At 38.8% G+C, this 23,363-nt stretch overlaps 1 protein-coding gene and 1 long non-coding RNA gene across 3 annotated transcripts in view; both read right to left on the reverse strand.

Annotated features, from left to right (window-relative positions):
• The window catches only part of RTN1 (reticulon 1), a 208,203-nt gene that overhangs the window by 137,722 nt on the left and 47,118 nt on the right, over nt 1-23,363 (reverse strand). The window lies entirely within an intron of this gene.
• LOC140696947 (uncharacterized) overlaps nt 1-23,363 on the reverse strand; it is a 74,659-nt gene that overhangs the window by 4,736 nt on the left and 46,560 nt on the right. The window contains exon 2 of the long non-coding RNA XR_012073660.1: nt 625-691. This is a non-coding gene — a long non-coding RNA (uncharacterized lncRNA). The remainder of the gene's footprint in view (nt 1-624; nt 692-23,363) is intronic.

Consider the following 23,363-nt stretch of genomic DNA (forward strand, 5'->3'; position numbering starts at 1 on the left):
TTTCTCTCAGAATTTATCTGGTTTCCATATTAAATGACGAATATCTGTATTTGAAGGGACTTTGCATAATTTATTATTTAGTTCTCATCATACAACTTATGCTGTAACTATTATTATCTCTAGTGCACAGATCATAAAACTAAGTCTGAAAAGTTAAATAACTTGCTTAGAGCTATACAGTTCTCGAGTGGTGTAACTGAAATTTGAGCTAGTCTTGTCTAGCTTCACATCCCTATGTTTTCCAATACATGACATGTCTACCCTTCCACTTGTCCATGGATGTCAGTGACTGGGACTGCAGGGTCAGAGCTCTTAATGGTATTTTTTAGGAAAGCATATATACGAGGGCGTTCTTAAGGTCCAGCAGGCATGTATAACACTGGGTCCCCGTGGAAGCAGTCCTTTCTCTTTCTTCCAAAGGTCTTCCCTGTACTTTCTCTCATTGGCCATAAAAGCCAAAATTTCCCCTCCAATCAGCAAAAAGGAGGGTAGAGAAAAAGCTCTTTACCTCACTGTCTAGAAGGTACAAGTCTCCATCAATAGTCCACAGAAGGCAATGGCCCAACGAGGACAACAGGCAATAGAAAAAGGAACCAGAATCTTGCTAGTTATTATTAAACCTACCTGTGTGTCTAGGATGGCTCAGTTGAAACCCTATCTTGAACAGAAGTCCATCGAAAGAACAAAGGATCTGCAGGCAGAGAGTGTAGATTTGAATTCCAGCGACTCTGGATGCAACTTTTCAGAGCCTTTATTTATCCATAAAATGAACTGAATAGAACCACCTCACAGCACTCAGTAAATGGCAGTTACAATTAGGATATTAACAGTAGAGGCATAGGCTTGAGCATCTCTATCTTTCTTCTATGCAGAAATAAATGATACCAAGTATGAAGTACTTGCAACAATGCACAGCCCATCAAGAGGACCCAATAGGTATTATTATTATTATTGTTATCATCATCATCATCATCACTATTACTATTAATAGGGAAAATTACAACGGGCCTTGCCAAGGTGCCTTTCAGCTTCTAGATTTTAGGGAAGGGCAGAAAGATTATGAGAAAGGGTAAGAGTGTAGGATAAAGAAGAGGAAAGAACACAAAAAGGCAAAAATTGTAGCCCATGGAAAACTCTCCTTTAATTTCCATTCAAAGAGTCTGATGACTATGTAGGCTAAAACTCTACTCTCAGCATAAATTACTGACCAATTATTTCACCTTTGCTATCTGAGCAACAAAGCCATTGAGAGAGAAAAACAGAGACTTGTCTGGGAGTGTGTTTAGCTGTGAGTGTCATCATGATGTCAGAACTTAGTAACTGAACTGAAGCAAAATGAGTAATTCCAAAAATACATCTTTGAAGTGCCAAAAATAGTCCTGACAACTATAAAATTGAGCTATCAGAAATTATCCAGGGAAAGCAATAAAGGGGCAGAAAAGGACTTTAGGAACTTCCGCTATATGTATATTATTGAAAAGAACATTGAGTTCAGATGGTCCTCTGCTTATAAAGGAGTTGCATTTCCCAAAATCCATCTGAGTCAGTATTTGAAACCTGAAAAACATATCCCCATCGAGAAAGAGAAATCATATATGGTGATTTGCCTGGGCCTAGGGAACACTGTTTGATCCACCCCAGAGCTGAGCTGTCCTCTGAAGTGTGCAACAGAGGTAGTGTAATAGCCTCAAAAGCTCTAGCTGGGATTAAGCACATCAGGGTTTGAATCATTAGATAGGTGGAGGTCTGGGCAAGTAAGCACACGTCAATAATTTTCAGAGTACTAGGCTTCCCCCACCTCCAGCTTTATTGATATATAATTGGTAAAGAAAAAAAAACTGCACATAATTACTGTATACAATGTGGTGAGGTTGGACACTTGTGCTATCATCACCACAACCCAGGTGATAAACATATCCATTGCCTCCACAAGTTTCCTGTGTTCTTTTTCACTTTTTTTTCTTGTTAAATTTTTGTTTGTGTGGTAAGCACACTGAACATGAAATCCAGCCTTCTAACAATGTTTTAAGCCTGCAATACTGTACAATTAACTATTTTATATAGCAAGTCTCTGGAACTTACTCTTCTTGTATAATTGTAACTTTACGCCCATTGAACAACTTTAGGCCTGTGTCTCCCTCTCCCATCCCCTGGTAACCATCACTCTATTGTCTACTTCTACATTTTTGACTATTTCAGACGCCTCATATATGAGAAATCATGCAGTATTTGTCCTTCCGTGACTGACTTATTTCACTTAGCATAATGCCTTCCAGGTCCATGTATGTGGTCCTAAATGGTAGAATTCTTTTGTCCAACGGACAGGAAAATAGTACGAGTCTCATGGGTCCATACGAGCAGGAACTGAGACTGTGTCTGGGAAGTGCTCGGCATAATCAGCACTCAGTAAATGTCAGTGACCACTAGGATTAGTAAGAGAACTGAGGCCTGATCTTCTCTTTCAACTATGCAGCTTTTACCTGCCACTGATGTCAGAACTAAAGAAAGAGCCGTGAATGTGGTAGACACGTACTCCCCTAACAGGGAGAAAGAGGACAGGGCTGGTGCCAGGACTGGATTGGCTTATGCAAGCCCAGCCCATGGTTAAAAATGCAAACAGGACAAAGGCATAAGCTAGAAAGAAAAATGCTTCCTCCCGTTCGGATACCCCATCATTGCATATTCTTGTGTGTCCCTCAGGAAATTCTTATATACCTCTCTTAACCTAAATCAATCTCTGCTCCTTTTTCTATCCCTACACCTGTGTCAAAAATCTCTTACTCTTTATTTACACAGAGGGATTATGCTACATATAATCTTTCCCACTGCTTTCTTTTTTCATTAAATAATCATTGCAGACCTCTTTCCACACGTGCCATTAATGATCTGCCTTGTTCTCTGTAATGCTTCAGAGGTATTCCATTGAATGAATGTACTCTAATGTTTTAAACCTGACCCTTATTGGTGGACATTTAATTTGTCCTCAGCATTTTATGATAACAATACTTCCATAAATATCTTTGTACACATAAATTTACATATTTTTGCAAATTTATCCAGAGAGTCAATTTCCAGCAATGCAGCTGCTATATTACAAGATAATGTGCATTTTTTTTCCTGTTGGGAAATACTGCCAAACGTTTCTTTAGAAAATTATGCACTAATCTGCACACCTACTCTCAGCATGAGAGCTCATTCTTCTGCTCACCCTGGCCAACACTGAGGGTTAGCAAATGCTGAAAGTATGCCACTAGACACATGAGAAGTGGCATGTCATTTTATTCGGCTTTTCTTTGATTATGAAGGATATAACCACAGCATTTGCTTATTTTTCATGCTTGTTTGCCATTTGTATTTATTTTCCTATGAAATTCCTGTTCATATTCTTTGTCCAGTTCTCTTTTAAAAGTTTCCTTCTTTCTTTTTGTCAGCTAAGTAAATCAGCCATTTATTATATCTTTTCTTATATATTAATTTCAAATACTTCATTTTAAATATCAAATGTTTATGTGAATTTGAGTTTACTTCTAGAATCTGTGTTAGTTTCCACTGATCTATTTCTTTTTTTCAGCTCTAAACAGTTTTGGTTATTTGAGCTTCATCATTTATTTTCGTATTTTGACTCTTCTCCCAGTAATCTTCTGGCTGTTCTTACAGATTTATTTTTCCAGATGGACTTGATTGCAATTTTGTCAAATTCAAATTTGGATACCTTGATTTCCAATTGGTAGAGATTAATTTAGGGAAAAATAGCATCTTTTAGCGTTTCCCTATTTAAGAATAAGGTACAAATTTACATAAGTCTTGTTGTACGTCCTATGGTAGGTTTTTAATGTTAATTTTACACTAGCCTTTTGCATATTATGTAATATTGTTAATTTTTTCCTATATATTTTTATCATTTGGTTATTTTATAAATAGGAATGCTTCTTTTCATAATTTTTCTTATTTATGTCTTTAAACAATTATATAATGAGTCATCTTACCATATTATGGTAACATTTGCAGTCTTTTAGTTTGATTCTCTCAGATTCTCTTGATATACAGTATTTTGCCTCCTCCTTTCTAGCCCTGTCTATTTTCCCCTTTGGTCTAAATGTATTTCTCAAAATCGGAAAGTACTTAATAATAAGGATAGATGGCATTTGTTCATGATTTTAATAGGAAAACTTTTAATGTTTTATGATTTATGTTTTTTAGCTAATGCTAAATAGAAACATTATTTAACATTTATATGTTTCTACTTAACATATTTCTACATTATATGTTTCTAATTAATGTTTAATGTTAATAGTTAATAGAAAATAGTTCTTCATCCTATTTTAGTAAAAGTTACTTGTTCCTTTTTTTTAAGAATTGTATTTTATCAAGTACATATTTGGCATCCATTAAAATGATCATATGGCTTTTATCCTATAAGAAAACTTAACAAAGAAAAACAAAATGAATTATAAGAGAATACTTTGCAAAATTTTATGCAAAGTTTGAAAACCTGGTTGAAATAGATGTTTCTCTAGGAATTATATGTGGGAGATCTTGCATTTTTGAAAATATTCTGTTGGCCTCAGACCTCAGCAACAATTTAGCTGGGTATAACATGTTTGGGATAAAATAAAAAATTCACCAATCCTGCAGCTCAGAAATTCTAATGTTTACCCTAGAGGAATGTTCACGTTTGTGCACAAAGAGACACCTAAGGATGTTCATCGCCACTTTATTTGTAAAACTAACAAAATTAGGAAGAATCTATATATCTACATATGCTATAATAAAATAACAAGTCAAAGAGAACAAGGAACATTAATAGTGTTAATAGGGGCAGATCTAAAAACTTTTGTTAAAAAATAAAGTTGCAAAATGATGCATACAGGATAATACTATTTGTGTACATTAAAAAAATACACAAAAATGTATGTATAGGTATGTATCATAAAAGTATAAAACCTGAATTTCCTAAAAATGAAGATTGGAATGATACACATACTAAACTTAGAGTTAAGTGAATCTTGTAACATTTAACTTATTCTTAATTGTATAACTTTTTAAACGGTAGCAGTGTACTCCTTCATTATGTCTGATACACATACACACTTAGGAGAAAGTAATAGGAATGTGACAAAACATTAATAGTTCTTTCTCAGTGGCAACAAGAGATTAATTTCTTTTTTGCTTGTTTATATTTAACTTTTAAGCTAATAATTATATTAATTCTGGAATCACTCTTTTTCTTCAGAACTTTGCACTTTCCTCCACTGTCCTTTGGTTTTGAGTGTTGCCTTGGAGACTTCTGAGATGAGCCTGATTTCTCCTACTTGCAGATGATTTGTTTTTATATGTGAAGAAGATGCTTGTAGAATTCATTCTCTAGCTTCAAACTTTAACCAGAGAATGTATGTCTTGGCATTGAGGTTCCTGTACCAATTTTTCTTGGAACATAGCATATTCTTTTGATCTAGAGAATCAGTTATTTCAGAATTTGTGTGTGTGTGTGTGTGTGTGTGTGTGTGTGTAGGGGTAATTTAGTTTAGTGTTTTTTTCTGTCCCATTTGTTGTATTTTCTAACTCAGATATACCAATTTTCCTTTTGCTATATCATCTTTGAGTTTCATAACTATTATCTTCTAATGTTTAAATCTCTGTCTTTTCTTTTTCTTTCTTTCCTTCTTTTTTTTTTTTTTTTACAGTACTTTGAAGAAGTCTTTATTTCTTTTCCCAAATTCTGTGTTATCTGACCATGGTATCGTTCATCTGGTCTTGCTCCAGGCCTTACTGGCTGTAGACCACGGGTAAATCACTTAACCCCCTGGGCCTCAGTCGAGTTATCAGCATACAGCCCCAGGACCCTGAGAGAAGGGGCCTGGACCCAATGCATGCTTGAGGCCCCTTCTTATTTTAAGAGTGATGACTGTTCTGTGATTTAAATATCTTTTCTTTTTACACCTACTGATTAGTTCAACTCTTTATTCTATGTCATTATTGCAGGTTTTATCCATAACTATCCTCTTCCTCCTGTTTCTAAGTTACGTATCACTGGGGTAACAACAGTGTTTTGCCTCTTGATTTCCTTGACTCTGGCATTTCCCTGTTTATCTCTTTCTGTAGCTCTATTATCTTGTCTTTGTTTCTTTTTTCATTGACTTCATGTTCTTTAAAGTTGTTTATACAAAAAGCAACATTTAGATCACACGTTTCCATTTCATAGCTAGTTTTCTTCCAGAACAAACTCTGCCTCTTGGTATTCCATCCTCCTCTCCTTTGTTTTCTTTTTTGCTCCTTTCCTCTCCCCTGCTTTCCATGTGTCTGCTTTCACCTGCTCATGTTGAACCTGAACAGCCCTCTGTCGAGACAGAATAATTGCTTCTTGGCTGTCCTCCATATTATCTGACCTCTCTCCATCTTCTCCTTTTATTTTCAGTCTGAGAGTTAGGAAATTCAGGTTCTGTTCAGGGGTGAGTTCAGCTGGGACTATGGGAAGCTATGGCTAGTTGACCTCACATCTGTCTGCTGCTCTCACATCTCTGCTCCTGATAAATAAAGAGCCGGCATCAGGGTGCACACCTTCTAATTCACCTTATGCCAAGAAACATTATACTCATTTTCCCAATTTCCTCAAGAAGGCAGAGCCAAGGACACTTCATTTAGACAGACTCCGGGTCTACTTTCTCTGTGTCACCCTCCTTTTCCCAACAGCAGATCTCACTCTCTTCTGAGTCAACAGAAGCCAAAGAAAAGCATTCTGGCCACATTAATGTGTCCTGTGGTCTAACAGTTGGACCCTCCACGTACCTTTTCCATTGGGCTCCTGCTTTTCCCATTTACTTTACCCTTCATCCTCCAGGTGGCTAAATCACTGTTAATGCTGGAGATAATTTGCTCAGGGTAATTACAGTCACGCCACATTCCCTCTCAGCTTTCTTTCCACCTGGTCAGCTTCATAAAGGTTAGTCGTGATGTTTTTTCTTGCTTTGGTGAGACACCGAGGGCATAGGACGGGTTTTTCAAATTCTTCCCTGGGGCTTCTAACTAAACTGAGGAGTACTGGAGAGACTTCTCAGGACTTTGTCTATTCACATTCTATTTCCTCAAGGGGAACAGGAAATAAAGGAATGAAATTAGGAGCCATGAAGCTTCCTGGAGTCTTGGGCTTCTCTTGTTCCCCGACTGACGCACTGCAGGAAGCTTAACTCTGCCTTTATCTGATGGCGATCTGCATACTTTTTGCTGGTTTTTAAGGTATTCAATCTTTGGGCATGTCATTGGCTTTTGGGAGAGGGAGATTTGGCTTCACTCCACCATCCTCTCCTAGAAGTGGAGTTAAGGTTATATGTATCAGGGAACTCTCCTCCCCAAAGTAACTCTAAGTAAGTTTTACTCTTCAACGATGAAAACATAAAAGACTATCAATTCAACCTGAGGGAAAAAAGGCTCTGAGGTAACAGATCGATGGCGATACATGCAATTATGTGTGTGCATGTATAAGTAGACATGAAAGCCAAATAGAAAACTGGACATATGTAACTGGGTAAGCTTTGGGCATTTATAAAAAGGTGACAAGATAACAACTGCCTTAGTATCGTTAGGAAATTTAAACCAGCACCAACAGCAGTCTTCATGGCTCAATTCTGAAAAGGGAATCAAAATCCTTCCCTTTGTGCCTCCTTTCTACTTGTCATCCTGACTTCATCAAAAATGCCAAGGTTTAGTCAACATATTTCTAACACAATCACACTTAATGGTGAGTATTATCACCTCAAAGACAGAATTTGAATGTAGAATCCTTCAAAAAGTACTCATAGGAAGCAAGAAATGGTCAATAATACTTTCCAGATTTCCTGAGAGTTCTGGTAAATATATTTCTATGAGTGAAGAGAATTGTTAGAGGGAGATTTTCTTTTGTGGCCCCCTTGTTTTTAATTCTGTGTCCTCTGTGTTGAAATGATCTATATAACTTCACGTGCCAACAGCAAAGTAATAAGACAATGAAAACCTCCCTGAAATCATGTGACAAGCTTAGCTTGTTATTTTTTTAAAAGGCTCTAAAAATAGTGTTTGAAGCAATTGATCCACTCTGGGCCCAAGTTCAGACCATGGCAACACTAGGGAGAAATTACCGAAACTGGCAAAATTTGAAGAACATACATCATAGTAACTCTACTAAAACACAAAACTTACCATTAACATAGCTGCTAAGTACTAATTAACATAGAATACACATTTTAAAACCAATATGTAGTATTTTACTTTGTTCCAGAAACAACTAAGATTTTTTTCCCTCAGGAACTTTATTTCCCAATTTTATTCATCCTGCCAAGTGACAGCAGAGCTCTGTGCTGGGCACAGCTGATGATTCAGGGCATGTGAACTATGTCCCCACCCTTACTTCCAGCTGCTTTTAGGATCAAAGGTGACACGAAATTATAAATGCAACCTTTTTTTCCTTAAGTACAGAAGCACTGGGTTCCATTCCTAGTCTATTCAGCCAAGGCAAAGTAGGTGACTGTGCCAACTGTCTGGGCAATTTAGGCAAATTGAAAACAAGAGCAACAACAACAACAAAATACCCAATTCATATCCATAGAAATCCAGTAAGAGACAGATTACTATACGTAAATGTGTGGCTATGTTTTTAATCATACATGCTTCATTTCCACTGCCCAGGATCTTTTAGCAAGGAATTCACAAAAATGCCATTACCTTCTCAGGACTACACACAGACACACATACACACACACATACACACGGAGTAATAACATCAAAATCTACCCAGACACATATTCCCCTATACTTTCTTAGGGGCCATTATACTAATTTACACTTGCTATCATGCCTTTATCAAAAATCGCCTTCTTTGAGACCTGCTTTAGCCTTAGCCCAAATACCCAAATTCTGTACAAAATCCTACACATGACTTTCAAACACTTTCTGTAGCAGCACCGCCCAACCTCACACACATTGCCCTACACCACAGTGTGTGTACTCCACTCTGAGCCATGTAAGCCCCATACTCTCTCCTTAGATCTGCTAACCTTTAGCTGTGTATATTGCCTGGATGCCTCCCCAGAGCGGCACTGACTGGCAGCCATGAATCTTGAATTAGACTGACCCTTCCTCCAGTCCCAGGGATGCTCACTGACTTAAGCTATCCAGGATGGTATATTCACTTTACCATAATTATTGATAACCGAAAGAGAAGTCAGTAACCCCAGAGCATCATCTTGACCATAGTGGCTAAATCAAGTATAGACATGTGACCTAAAATTGTTTCAGTCAAAATGAAACTCAGTTTCTTTGTTCAATAGTCAAGGAACAAGAAGCCCTCCCCACTCCACTGCACCCCTCCACCCACCCCTTAACATGTTTGATGTTAACAAAAAATCACATAGCCTAGGAGCTGCTAGCAATACCTTGCCGACTTACACAGGAAGACAGATGGTCAGAATTGTGGACAAAAAATACCATGGCCCTGAAGGAACTGTCAGCTACTGAATTAAATCTCCCCTAGAGCCTCTCTCCAGTTTCCAGTTTCATCAGCCAGTAGATTTCCTTATTGTTTTGACAGTCTGGGTTGAGTTTGTCATTTGCAACACAAAGGCACCTGACTGATACATATTCCTCCTGCTTCCCAACCATATTAGAATACAGTTCTGGTTGTTATAACAAAGATCTAAAATAATAATGACGTAGTCCAGGACCAATACGGCAGGTCGCTGGCATTGGTACCTAGGTTCTTTCTATCTTATTGCCCTGTCACACCTTAGATGTGGTGTCATCTGTATGGTGAAGGTGACTCATTATCAAGCCCGTGTTCCTGGATGAAAGATGAAGAAGCGGAAAAAGAGGAAGGGGCGTACTATCTTTTTTTTTTAAGGCACAATTCAGAGGCTAATGGCAAAGCCCATTAACAAATCCCAGGAAATAAAAATAGAATCTGGGTAATAAAGTCTAACCTTTTTTCCCTTTGTGCTTTGCCTGGTGTCCCTTGCTCATGGGGTACTGTGTGCAGAGACCTTGCAGCTGGCCCTTCAGACCAGAGTTCCTGGAGTGGAATGGCTGCACTGACACCTCAGCTCAGGGGCCGTGTGCAGAAGCGCAGCGTGTGGCACTTAATTCAAGACAGTGGTAGTGGGCCATGTGCAGAGACGCTGCTCCCAGCACCGTGAGCTGGAGCCTGAGCAGCACAGCTCTGCCTGCCTCCCCCTAGAACTCTGCCGTCTCCCGCTGACAAGATCCCTATAACAAAGCAGCCTCTTCGGGTATCTGTTAAGGAAAGTGTGCTCTCTAAAGCATGAGCTCACATCTCTCCTTTCTTTGATCAAAGAATAAAACTTTCATTTGCTTCTGAACCGAGCTGTAGACTTGAGTGACACGGGGTACAAGGACCCTTGTCGGGGACCAAGTAGGGATGGTTGGTAACAGTAGCAAGTACCACTTGTAGTCATAGACTATTGATCAGAAAATGGTTGTGTGGCCAGATTTAGCTATAACAGAGATTGAGATATGTAGTCTTTATCTGGGCAGCCATATGTCCAGCTAAAATGTCTTCCAGTATGAGAGAAGAAAAGAATAAATGTTGGAGGAAAGTCAACAGTTCTGCACCCTGACCCATATGGGTACAATAAACTATCTCCATTTGTTCTTTTAAACCTATTTAATATCCACTCCAGTTCAGCAGAATCTCAATCCCATCTGCTGAGTTTTACATGAAAATAATTCCATATTGTGTGTATGTTTGTGTGCATACCAACTAAAGTTCAAACTCTGGCTAATTTCAATATTCTGTGGCTGATTTTAATTTTTGATAGGACAAACTGGAGTTAGACTAAATTGTTTTCATTTGATGACATTAAAGGTTTTTTTTTAAGTAGTTGCATGATAAATGTGGGGATTTACTCTCCAAGGCCAATTAATGAGAAAATGTTTTTTTTTTTTTTTGGAACCATTTAGAAATAACTTGATTCATGTTAAATGTTATGGACAATGGCAACCTTGGCCAGAATTCTGAACTTGTTTCAATACATGAACTCCATCTGTTAGTGTTCATCTACATAGTTTATTGTGAATAAACCCCTAGTGCCTAGGAAGCTGCATTCATTTGCAGAGTTTGAAAACAAACATTTCATTGAGGTGCTGGCTAAAAGATAAAGGGCCAAACCATGACACTGACACTTGGTGCATCTGCAGCACACAGTTTACCTGGACTGAGAGATTCAAATATATATTCATGCAACTGTTGCTGATTAATGTCATGGAAGATGTGTTTGCTTTCATCTCAATGCCCCAGGAGAAGCTCTACTCAGAATGTAATACACACTTGGGAGGAAGAAAAGATCAGAATTGGGCTTTTAAAATAAATATAATTGTTAAAATAATCTGCATCAATCCAAAAATTATGTCTTAATTGCCAACTGTCTCCCAAATACTATGTGAGGGACTGGGGCAGATAAAGAAGAATGAGACAATACAACCATGCTCTGTGATGTGTTCAGTCTGGAATTACAGGCATGCTATGAGTCTATAAAGCACTGTTCATATCATTTTGTTGTTGTTATTTAAAACCTTCAATGTCTCCAATGCTTACAGGAAAATACCTCTATTTCTTGGCAAGGTACATGGAACTTTTGTAATGCATTGGCTCCAATTTATTTGGTATGTCCCTGTACAGCCTAACCTTACATTAGCACTTGTTGCTGCAGAAACATTCTACACTGTTTCACACCTCCCTGCCTTTACATAAACTGCTACCTCAGCCTGGTCTCATTGTTTAACTACTCATTCTTCAAGATTCAGCACAGGTTTTACCACCCTTGTGAAGGAAGTTTTCTCCAATCCCTTCAAATAGTATTAGCAACCCCTAATTGTCCCCAAAGAAACATTCTTTGGGGTTCTCTGGTTGCATTCATCACATTTTTTTTTCCAGTTAATTTACTGACTTCTTGCACCCAATAGAATGTGGGCTCCTGGAGGCAGTAATTTTATCCTGTCTATCTTCATATCTTCTGTGCCTAGAATAATGCCTTGTCCAAGATAAAGGTTCAATAAAAATTTGTTGAGTGAATGCATAAAGGATCAGATGTGTTAAGGTCATAAATGAACTCAATATGAATTATTGTAATCCATGAATAACTCCTTCACATTCTATGGGAGTCACTTGAATTCTCTGAACATTTCTCCCCATCATTGTTTGGAATAACACAAGCTTTTGGCTTCCACAGAAGAAAGAGTCTGAACTTCTTATTCCATGTAACAACCAATTACTAAACATGAAATAAATCTTCATCACCACCACTCTGCATCATTTTCTGAGCAACTTCTCTAAGTATGTGGCAGTGATATATATGTGAGAGCATGTGACAGTGATGTATAACTATCGGGGAAAGCCCCCTGCCCAGTAACCACCGTGGGTTCCCTACTTCAAATGGGCTATTTGTATCTGTAATGCAAACTACGGTGCCATTTGAAAATGAACACTGGAAAGCATTAAAGTGGGAACCAGTGGATTCTGATTCAGAAAAGTCTGTGCAACATCCGGCAGTCTTCTCTCCTGTGAGGCTGTAGAGAGACCTTTCTTTCTTTCTTGAGCTGTTCAAAAGTCCATTGTGCAACCAGTAACCAGAACCTATTATTTAGGAAGAAGAATAACCCACAGATGTTTTTCAGCATAGTAAAAATGGTGGCTACCTACGTGGGACAATAATAAAGATATACCAAAAGGTCTAAATGGTGCCAACTATCCGCCCATTATCAGAGCCATTTCTTTGGTTTAAGACGTTAGATCTACCTCCTCCTTATGTCGGAGTAGAGGCACTGGAGTCATATTAAAGATAAAATTCTGACTTTTCATTATTTTTGCCTAGTGCCATCCCTGTTAGCACGACTGAGGAGTGGTGTTTTATAGTGATGAGGATCACAGGATTTGGAAGCATGTATCTCTTAATTCAAATCTAGCTCTTCTGCTGACCAGTTGTGTGACACTGGACAAGTTACACATCAGATTTTTGAAATTCAATCACCTTAAAATAAGGATAAGAAAACCACTTCTAAAGTAATAAGGATTTTGTGTAAGAGCCTAACATAGTATATGGCTCACAGTAAATGGAAATATACTATTATTATCATTATGATTATTGTTTTTGCTGCTGCAGTTGTTATTATTACTATTACAAATAATAATGGCTCAGCTTTGAGAGGGGCATTAACTCATCATGGCCACCACATCTCAGGTGAAGAGACAATGCATTAAATATTGAGCCAAAAAAAAAAAAAAGAAAATATGTTCCCCATTCTAAGGATAGGATGTCATCTATTACTATCCATGATAAAACAGCGCATCACAATGAATCTCTGGAATAAAGGGCATAATATCCACTTTCCCAGGACAAGAGGTCACTAAAAATCATGACTCATCCTCCTGTTAGGATGGATCATTTATCATTAATTTATATCTGCTAAAATCATAGGACAAAAATTCATTAAGCAGCTCAAGTGATATCATAAAGGACCCATTTCAAGATTACCAACTAAATGCTCACTTGACTGAATGTTCTTTAAAATGTGTCACATCTACTGGGTAAACCTTTTCTTATGCTATGAAGGCAAACCAGATTTTAGCCTTTTAAAGTTTACGTTAGTTTCTTCTTACTGCTATAATAAATTACCACAAACTTAGTGGCTTAAACAACATAAACTTATTACCTTACAGTTACAGAAGTCAAAGTCCTAAAATTAAGATGTCAGCAGGGACAGGTTCTTTCTGGAGGTTCTAGGAAAGAATCAGTTTCCTTGCCTTTTTTTACCTTCTAGGCATAGTTGCCTACATTCCTCAGCTCATGGCCCCGTACTCCATCTTCATAGCTAGATGTGTAGCATCTTCCAACCTCTCTCTCTGATTATGGCCCCACTTCCATCACATCTCCTTCCCTAACTCTGATCCTCTTGCCTTTCTCTTATCAGGACCTCTGTGATTACACTGGGCCCACCTGGATAATCTCTCCATTTTAATATCCTTAACTTAATCACATCAGAAAGTGCCTTTTGCCATACAAAGTACCATATTTCAGGTTTCCAGAATTAGGGCATGGATAACTTTGGTTGGGGCATTATTCCGTCTTAAATAGGGTTGAAATTAATAAATTTGCAGATAAAAATTTCAAATACTGATGACTTAAAAAGTCAATCAAACAAAATGATAACAGCAAAGGATTCTTAGCTCCCCAGTAACAGCCACTGACTTGCCAGGGTCACTTGAAAAACAATTCCCAGTCTTTCAGGCAATTGATGTGTCTGAATTTTCTAAAAATGTAATAATTCACTTCTTTCCAATGAGGTCAAGTGAATTATGACTTGACTGCTTAAACAAATACACTATGACTCTAAATATATAATTTGCTTTATACAACTTAGGGTATTACCTCATGATTGGAGATGACAGAAAAAGATTAAAAATTATTTCAAAATGGCCCTCATAGAAGAGGCCAAGCAAGGACGGCACATTCAGTCTGGACAAAAACAAAATGCCCAGACAGACCCAAGGAACAGAAGCTCAGCAAACACCTTCTTATGTCCTTGAGCTTCCTTCCACGGACTTCTTGGACACAGCAGGCAGGATTGGCATGCATCAGTGATGAGGCCAGAGGTACAGAGGGAGAAACAAGGGCAGGATATGAGGGCTCCAAGCCCACCTGAGCTGGTCAAGTATTTTGGGAAACACACAGGATGAAAGAGTTTTGACTTTCTGTCAAGAGCTTAGTTGCCAGACTCAAACCACTTGGATTCAAATCCTGTCTTGTACAGATTATAAAATGTTTTTTGTAGTTTCACTTTTATTTTAAAAAGTGTTTTTGATTTACAATGTTATATTAGTTTCTGATATTTATAAGATGTTTAAAGTTGAGCAAGTTATTTAACAACAACAACAATAAAAAGCCTATGGAATGAGAATAAGTTGGTGAGCCACACTCATCAGATTTTACTCATCATAATAACCATAAAGAAAGGAATTCTGTTTCTTTCTAAGAAAGCTTTGCGTGAACATTGCTCCCATTCTAACACTGAGAAGAATGTAGATAATCTACAAAATCATCAGCTTCCTCAAGGCCATCTAAGAGCATAGGTTATAAGTCAATAAATTGAGCTGAATTTCAGAGGGGGAAAAGTCTTCCCCAAGGAGATACAGGACACACAAACTCTTGCACCTTTGACAGAGCACTGGAGGAAGAGATGGCCACCATAAAAGAACAAATCGGCTAGAGTTTTAACAAATTTGTAGAGGCTGCATGTAGGCTAGGATTTAAGTTTAGAATAACTAGGAGTCCCAGACACACAGGGAGTTAACATTCTTCTCCACGGACCCCCAAAGGGTGCTCACAGGAAAGACCTGAAAAGGGCAGGAGACCATGAAAGAAAGTCCCACTTGCTGGCACAGATTCGCAGGTGGCGATTGGCTGTTGGTGGGGGGCAGACATGTAATACCAACCACTTTAACACTCTTCTCGCCTACAAAGCACTTATACCACCTTATACCACTGGGGAAGGGGATAAGCAAACTTCCCACTGCCAGGACTCCAGAAAAACTACTGCTTCTTGGAGAAAGGTAGAAAGAAGAGCCCTCTACCCCTGGGAGAAGGGCAGGAAAATCTTTGGGGACCAGGATCCTGCACCAAGACAAAGCAGAGGTCTGTTGTCATGGGCAGGGGTGGGGGGTGGCTGAGGGAGAGGATTCTGTACTTTTCAAGAGCTACCCGAGATACAAGGCAGAGTTTGACAGCCTGAGGGGGACAGGGACAAGAACACTGAGAATGCCTTCTGTTCCTCTATGCAGAGAGGACCTGCTTAAAGTTAAAGCTGCACCAGGAGAATTCCTACCTCCACCACCACAAGTCTTACACCAAGTGATAAGCAAAAGAAGTCTAATGGTGGGGGAGAAGTGAAAGCAGACAGAGACAGAGGCTCCCTCTTTGGAGCAGATGTGGAGGGTCTGCTGCAAGCTGAGAGTGAAGCAGGAAAACTGAGAAAAACGCTTTGGCACGCATGACCACAGTAAGCACAAGGTAACAGCAGCCCACGGTGAGAGGAATTTGAAGCCTATGAGATGACTTTTCCGTGAACCCCAAACTACCCTAAAATAATGTTTAAATAAGTAAGTAATCATAAATAAATAAATACACAAATACATAAATCCCTCAATGTAATAGTAAATACAGACAACAAAGCACAGAATACTGGGGCCTCAGATTTCTGAATCTCCAAGTCAAGAGGCCCAAAACACCTACCTGCTTAGTGCCCCATGTGCTCCTGACTGCTGTTTCACCCTCAGGTCACAGGTAGTGCATGCAGCTCAGGAAAGGAGAGTGCTGTTTAGAATGAAAAGCAAAGTATAATGTATCCAGGCAGAAAGAGCCGAAGACAGATATAAATGGGTCACATTAATACTATTCTCACTTGTCTGAGGCAGTTAGTGGTGCTGGTTGCCCAGGTCAGAAAATGCAATGGGATCTTGATTCCTCTGAATTATATGTGGGACCAGATCCCACAAAGAAGGCTGTTTTTTAACTTGAATGTTTCAGGCCAGAGTAGATTTGGGTGGCCTGATTTATCTGGATAGTTGCCCTAATTCTTTGCTTTGACTGTGGAGACCTGGCCTTTGAGGGAAATAGGCCATTCATTCCCTGAGATACACATTCTCTTCCTGGAGGATGAAAACTTACTGAAAGATCTAGAAACTTTTCACCTATGGATTGAATTATGAGCTCGTAAAGTGATTTACTCCATGGAAAGTCCTTGAGAGCAGAGGCAAGTCATGCACAGCCCAGTGACTTGTACAGAACCGACTCTCCCTCTCCCTTCCACAGGCAGCAGGTGCACTGCCAGAATCACAGCTCTGGGGGACTCTGATTACAGGTGTCCTCTCTCCGGCTGTTTTTAGACAGATGAGAATACAGGCATCCTGTGCTCGTGATTTCACTTAGATAGACAGCTATTTTCTGCCCGGCCTGTGTGTTTATCCCAGAGTAAATGACATGTTATCTTGATCAGTTTCACCAAGGGGATGGTGGGCTGCTGTGTAGGTTCTTTTTTTAAGCAGTGAAAGCTGAGAGAATTAAATGTCACCTGTAAATTCCCAATTCTATTTCTCCTCTTTGTAAAAGTGATCTATCTTAGCAAGATGGTGACATCATTCTAGATAAAGAAAAAAGATTTGTTTTAAAAGGATTGAAATTAGTTGCCATATTGGCAGCGAGATTTTGGTTTAGATTATGGTCAGATGCTGTGAGGGCAAAACCTATAAATCTTCCCCAGGGATGAAATTCTTGGACAATTTAGAAGCCTCCTTCTTTGCTGTGGCTGCTTGGATATTGGAAATGGCAACTAAAGGAAATCTTAAGTGCTAAATGTATAAATTCTAAATGCATTATTGAACTCTAAATGCTTGTTTTATTTGAAATTACATATAAACATTAAACGTAAAGAGTGTGTATTAACAACCAGAATTTGGATCGCATTGTCTAACAGTCACTGAAGCAAATGCAAACTCAGATGCTCTAACAGCTCAGATTCAGACAGATTTAAATTCAGATAGATTTAAATCATGTGCCCTGATGTAAAATGACATGCAGAAAGTCATATTCCATTCTCCTGTGGACTAGGGCCACTATTTGTCTAGCACCATGCAGATTACAATTCAGAAGGTCTTTGGCTTAGCCCAAAATTCGGTATTTCAAACAGTCTCCCAAGAGATGCTAATGTTGCTAGACCATGGTCCACATTTTGACTAGCAGTGTTCTAACCCCTGCCTCTGAAAAAGTCACAATTCTGTTTATCAAGGTTTTAATTAATCAGTCCTCTAACTTTTCCTGACCTTATCTTTTATTAGTAAATGAATAGAACCAAGGAGAAAAAGTGGTTTTTTTTTTTTTTTTTTGCAGATTTCATTCAACATTAGTAACTTTACCAGTTGTTCCAAAACCTTCATTTGCCCATGACATGCTACATCCAGACGTTATTTCCCAAATTACTTTCCTTGGAACACAAGTGAGTTGTGAGGTGTTTCCATATGCAAACACACCTGGGAAATGCTGCATAAGATAGAATAGCATGTTAATGGGCCTCCAGAGTTTGCTAAACACTGTCTAATCCAAATATATTTGATCATGGGATACTTTTTTCACGTGTTACCCATGAATTACTGAGACATTCATTAGAAAAGTATGAGAAGAACTGAAAATAGTGGGATTTTCCCTAATGTCTAAATATAGATATTAGATATACTTATATATCTATATTTAAGATATATTATCACAATCTATCTTCAGATTATGTTATATTCTCTTCATGTGTAGTGTCATCTATTCAAAGTTACTTTCCACAAGGAGGGCTTCCTTGACCACCCCATCTGAAACAGCACCCCCAAGTCCTGCTATCTATCTCCCTATTCTGGTCATTTTTCTTTTTGATACTAACACACTCTGACACTGTTTAATGTACTACCCCACCCCCATTAGCAAGTAAACTCCATAACAGCAAGGACTTCTCTTTCTTCACTACTCTATCTCAAAATTCCAAAATAGTTTCTGGCACATGGGCTCACAGGCTTACGCAGGGTAGGAGAAGAGAGGGAGGTTCCCAGCATGGAGCGCCTAAGAACCCAGCTGTGTGTGACCAGGTCTCTCCTTAAACAGTCTAATTGGGACTTAACCATGGCTGCCCACCTGCCTCCCCACAAGGCCCTGATTTATAGCAAAGGATGAAATCTTAGGACCACATAACAGCTTAGAACCAAACACTGATGTTCAAACTAACCACACCCATAACTGAGTGTTTTCTTAGAAGGCTTACACAGTGTCACAGGCTTTGTCATAAACCTTGACTATGACAAAAACAAAAGTTTGTCCTAAAAATATTGTCCAAAAAGTTTCTTCCATGAAAGGCTTTATTCTTTATCAGTTAGGTTTCCAAGTTGATACTTCCAGATTTTTAAAATTAAAGGAGATATTATGAATTCTACATTATCAGGTACTTTCTCAAATGATATCAAAGAAGATCCAGAAAGGAAACAGCACAAAACAAAGAATGCATAAGGCTTTTCATTTCGTTGATTGAATTCAGTCCTATTTGAGAATCTTTCATAAAATTGAGATCAGAGGATGTCTGCTATGGGTGATACGAATGGCAGACATAAATAATTTTATATGTTTGATTTAATAGAATTATAAATCATAACCCATAAAATTATGTTTCTTTCTCTTCTCATTACCATATATCTCTCTCCTTTAAGTTGATCTGTGGAGATATTAATTTTATTTTTTAAAAGTCTGACTATAACCAGCAGAAAAAATTAAATTAACATAACCTGCAATGCATTTTTATATTTTACCTTTTAAAACTAATTTTTTTAATGAGATTATTTATCTTAGATTTGGCTGAGGCCCCAAAAGGCTGAGAACAAAATAGGTGGCTAGTACTCCCATATTCCAAATGAAAGGGAAAACCAACTTCGTAATTCATTCAACATGATAAAAGTATTAAAATTGGAGAGGCTGAGAGAGTATTCCAATGAAGGTGTGATTTTCAGTCAAATGAGAGGGTCTTCCAGGAGAATATATCCAAGGTTGGTACCTGTTCTACTGCCTGAAGCACTGTGGCCTGGTGATCAGTGAGGAGGCACGTGGCTGCAAAGTGCAGAGCTAAGTTTGGGAAGTAAATGTATTCTATCGTCTGTGGCCAAAGGAAAGGTGACCCAGGTTGTCCTGGATTCAGCCCCAGAGGTCAGCCTAGAACCGCTAGGAGACTTTGGCAAAATGAAGCAAGAATTGGCCCTGAGGATGTGAAAGTCCACTAGAGATGCAAAGGAACTGTGGTTGACAGATCTTCAGGGATCTACAAAGAATCCTCACCCCATAAAAGCTTTAATCACCTGCCACACTCAGAGGAAGTCAACAGGCTTTCACATCAGTGCCCTTCAAATGAAATCTTTCCTGGCCCTTCCTCTCTCCAGTCCCACTTTTACCCTGGAGCTGACATTTTGTTTTCCCAGTGACCACACAAGTTATGGAATCACTCTAGAATTCATCCAAAAAAAAAAAAAAAAAGAAGAGCCAATCCCACAAAGCAGTCTGGAAAGGGGTAAGGAGGGAAGAATAAAGTTTTTATCTGAAGCTTCTGAGCCCCGCTCCTTCAATATATCCTAAAGTTCTTTATTAACTGATTCTTACTTCTAATAAATACAAGCGTGTTTTCATCTCTATAAAGCATGTTGGAATTTCCCAATATTTTACACCAGGGAGTCAGATTTGGCAAATACTTTCTTATACTGATATCACTGAGCCAAAGCAAAAGACCATAATTAAGCAAATTAATGGCTTAGTTGGGGTACAAGGGTAAACAGGAACCTAATTAATGAATTTGCTAATTGTCTTTCCTTGTTGTGAGCATCAGTAGTCAGGACTTAGCTTTAGCACATCTAGTGGACAGGAAAGAACAGAGTTTTATGGCTGCCTGGCAGTTTGGCGAGAAGTTTTCCTGTGAAGATCTCCCTACCTTGGACCCACGCCACAGAGCAGCTAGACTAAGGCCGAGGACTGGCTAAGTGCAGAGGGCACAGCAGAGCCCCCCATATGCCCCTAAGAATGTAGTAAGAGCATATCAGGCTGATTTTCATGCTTTTTTTTTAATATTGAAAGAGAGTGGTCTCTGTCAAAGGATTTTGAAGGGAAACCTGAATTAGAAATTCATTCCCTCTCAAAGATTTTTTAAAAATTTTCCAGCTGCCTTCACTCATACTTCAACAAATATTTACTGAGTACCCATGATGTTCCCAGCCCTGTGTTAGCTGCCAGAGAAAGAAAGATTAATGTTGGGAGACACTTCTCCATGGGGTTCTTCATATTTCCTCATGTCTTACGATGCAGTATTGACGTTCTGTTAACAATCCTTTCAAGAATGTTTGTACAGCAAACAGCCTTGGAAGATAAGGAGCATCTCCCTCCCAGGCAGGGGCAGATGTGTTTCCCATCCAGGATGTGCTATCGCCCTCGAGAGAGCAAAAATGGGACAGGTTCCATAGAAGACTGGAGGATTTCCTTAGCGCACAATTACTGGGCTGTGACACAAACCTATGGTCTGTACGGCATCCAGGCATCTACCTGGGCTGATGCGCACTGCCCCCGGTGGGAACTGGGGACAGGGGAACTGATGCAAACATGAAGTGCTTGCTGCCTGCAGTACTGTGAGGAAAAAAGTCCTCTGTCCCTGACCCCGGATTCCCCACGGCTCTGACAGCCTCCATGAACCTGTGGCAGGCTAACTTGTTAGCCTACAAGCAGGCTAAAGTCTCCAGCCCCTCACAGTTCTTAACTTTCAGTTCCTCACATCAAGGAGCTTGTGTTCTCTGGGAGAAGTAACAACGACAAAAATTTTCTAAAATACTGTGTACATGAAGCTTGTGTTCTCTGGGAGAAGTAACAACGACAAAAATTTTCTAAAATACTGTGTACTATGCTCCAGGTGTCACGGGTACACTGCAAAATCAGGGGGGAGAGACAGTCAGGAAGGGTTTCTGGGAGGTGATCACACCTGAAGTAGAATCTTCACGTAGTCCTAGGAATCAGCCAGGTGAAGACGAGGACAAGCATAAGCAAAGACAAGGCAGCAAAATATGGTGCATGCAGAGAAATGAGTGATTCACTGTTGCTGGAGCATCGAGTGTGAACCTGGGACTGACCCAGACTACAGCTGGAATGGGAGGTAGAGGCCAGAAGATAGAGACCCTCACATCTCTCCACAGGAGCCTAAATTTTAATTGTACTCAGTGGTCTCCCAAGAGAGGCACACAAGGCAGCCCATTGTGGCACTGGAAAAATATACTGGAATATATAAATACATGAATTTTATTAAAGACATAATTTAACTTGATTAATATCTAGTATATGGAATGACACTTGATTTGTATTTTTGATGACCCTGTGTCACACAGAATATGGGGATTCCCCAAAAAAGAGTGCTAAGCTCCTCAATCACTTGTGGGCTTTCGTATGTTGTAACATGACAGTCCATGAGTACTCAGTTAAGAATATGTGCAGATTATCTCACCTCATTTTAAATCCTTACAACATGGACAACTGGCTTAAAAAGATTCCAACAAAGAAATCACAGATTGACAATAACCTTAATGAGGCAAATACAAACAAATGACCTGAAAATGGGCTGACATTTCTAGTCCATCTCTTCATCAGCCACATTACAAGCTAAAATCAATGACAATTTAATCAGATCTGACCACAAGAATTCGTTTCCTTGTTAATTGAAATATGGATCTATATCCACCATTGGTAAAGATGAACCTCATTGAAGTGCCTGATAATTCTGAAATATTAGCTAATGTCGATGACAAATCACCAGAATTCTCAAGACATTTAAAAAATGAGCAACCTAAACATGGAGGCAACCGTTACAGTTTTTTCAGTGCTGCTTAATGTTATATATGCACCTCAACCTGGAAAATGTTGTTGGAAGATGCATTAAAAATGTTGCTCCATATTTGAAGAGACGTATATTAGTATAAATTATACATTGTGGGAGGTTTGTTGCACAGTTGAGTGAAAGTACTGGGGTTTCAACACGCCTCAGCTGGTGGTATTTGCTAGTAACTGTTTTAAGGATAAAATACACAAAGAGTTACTTTCAGTCATGTCTAAAGCAGTGATTCTTAACCCAAACTGCACATTAGAATTAACTGGGTACATTTTTTAAAATGCTCGCAGTCAGGTCCCTTCCCAGACCAATTAAATCAGAACGGCTATAAATACTTCTTTTGTTGGGAAAGAGAAAAGGAAGGTTGCAGCAGTGATAGCATCTCCCTATGAAATCCATTCCTGAGTCATTTTCAAGCCAATCATTGCTACAAAGAAGTTAAAGCCAGGACTGCATGAACAGCTACTGGAGGTCATCTATGTACAGTCTGTTATTCTCTAACATAACATGCATTCCTAAAAATCACAGCACCACATCATGCAAAATTGCAAAAACAAACAAACAAGCAAATAAAAAACAAAAAACAAAAAAACACCACAGGGCTTATGGAATAAATGGAGTAAGAGCACAACACTTAAACATTTTGCCAGTGCCAGACTTTTTAAAAAATAGATAAAGATTTAATAAAAACAGAGACACTTTTACAAGTGTTAAATGGCTAAGACATACATAAATATATAATAGGTTTGGCACTGTCTCTTGAAAAAAGCCTGAAGGTTTGTAGAAATATGTGTTGCAGTTTGTGGGTTATTGTGAAGTGGTAAAGGAGGGTTATCTGAAATTGGATGCAAAGTTGTAACACCAGATGTGAACAAGTATAACTGACAACAATGTGCTAA

This window comes from Vicugna pacos, chromosome 6 (genome assembly GCF_048564905.1).
Source record: "Vicugna pacos chromosome 6, VicPac4, whole genome shotgun sequence".
Classification (NCBI taxonomy): domain Eukaryota; kingdom Metazoa; phylum Chordata; class Mammalia; order Artiodactyla; family Camelidae; genus Vicugna; species Vicugna pacos.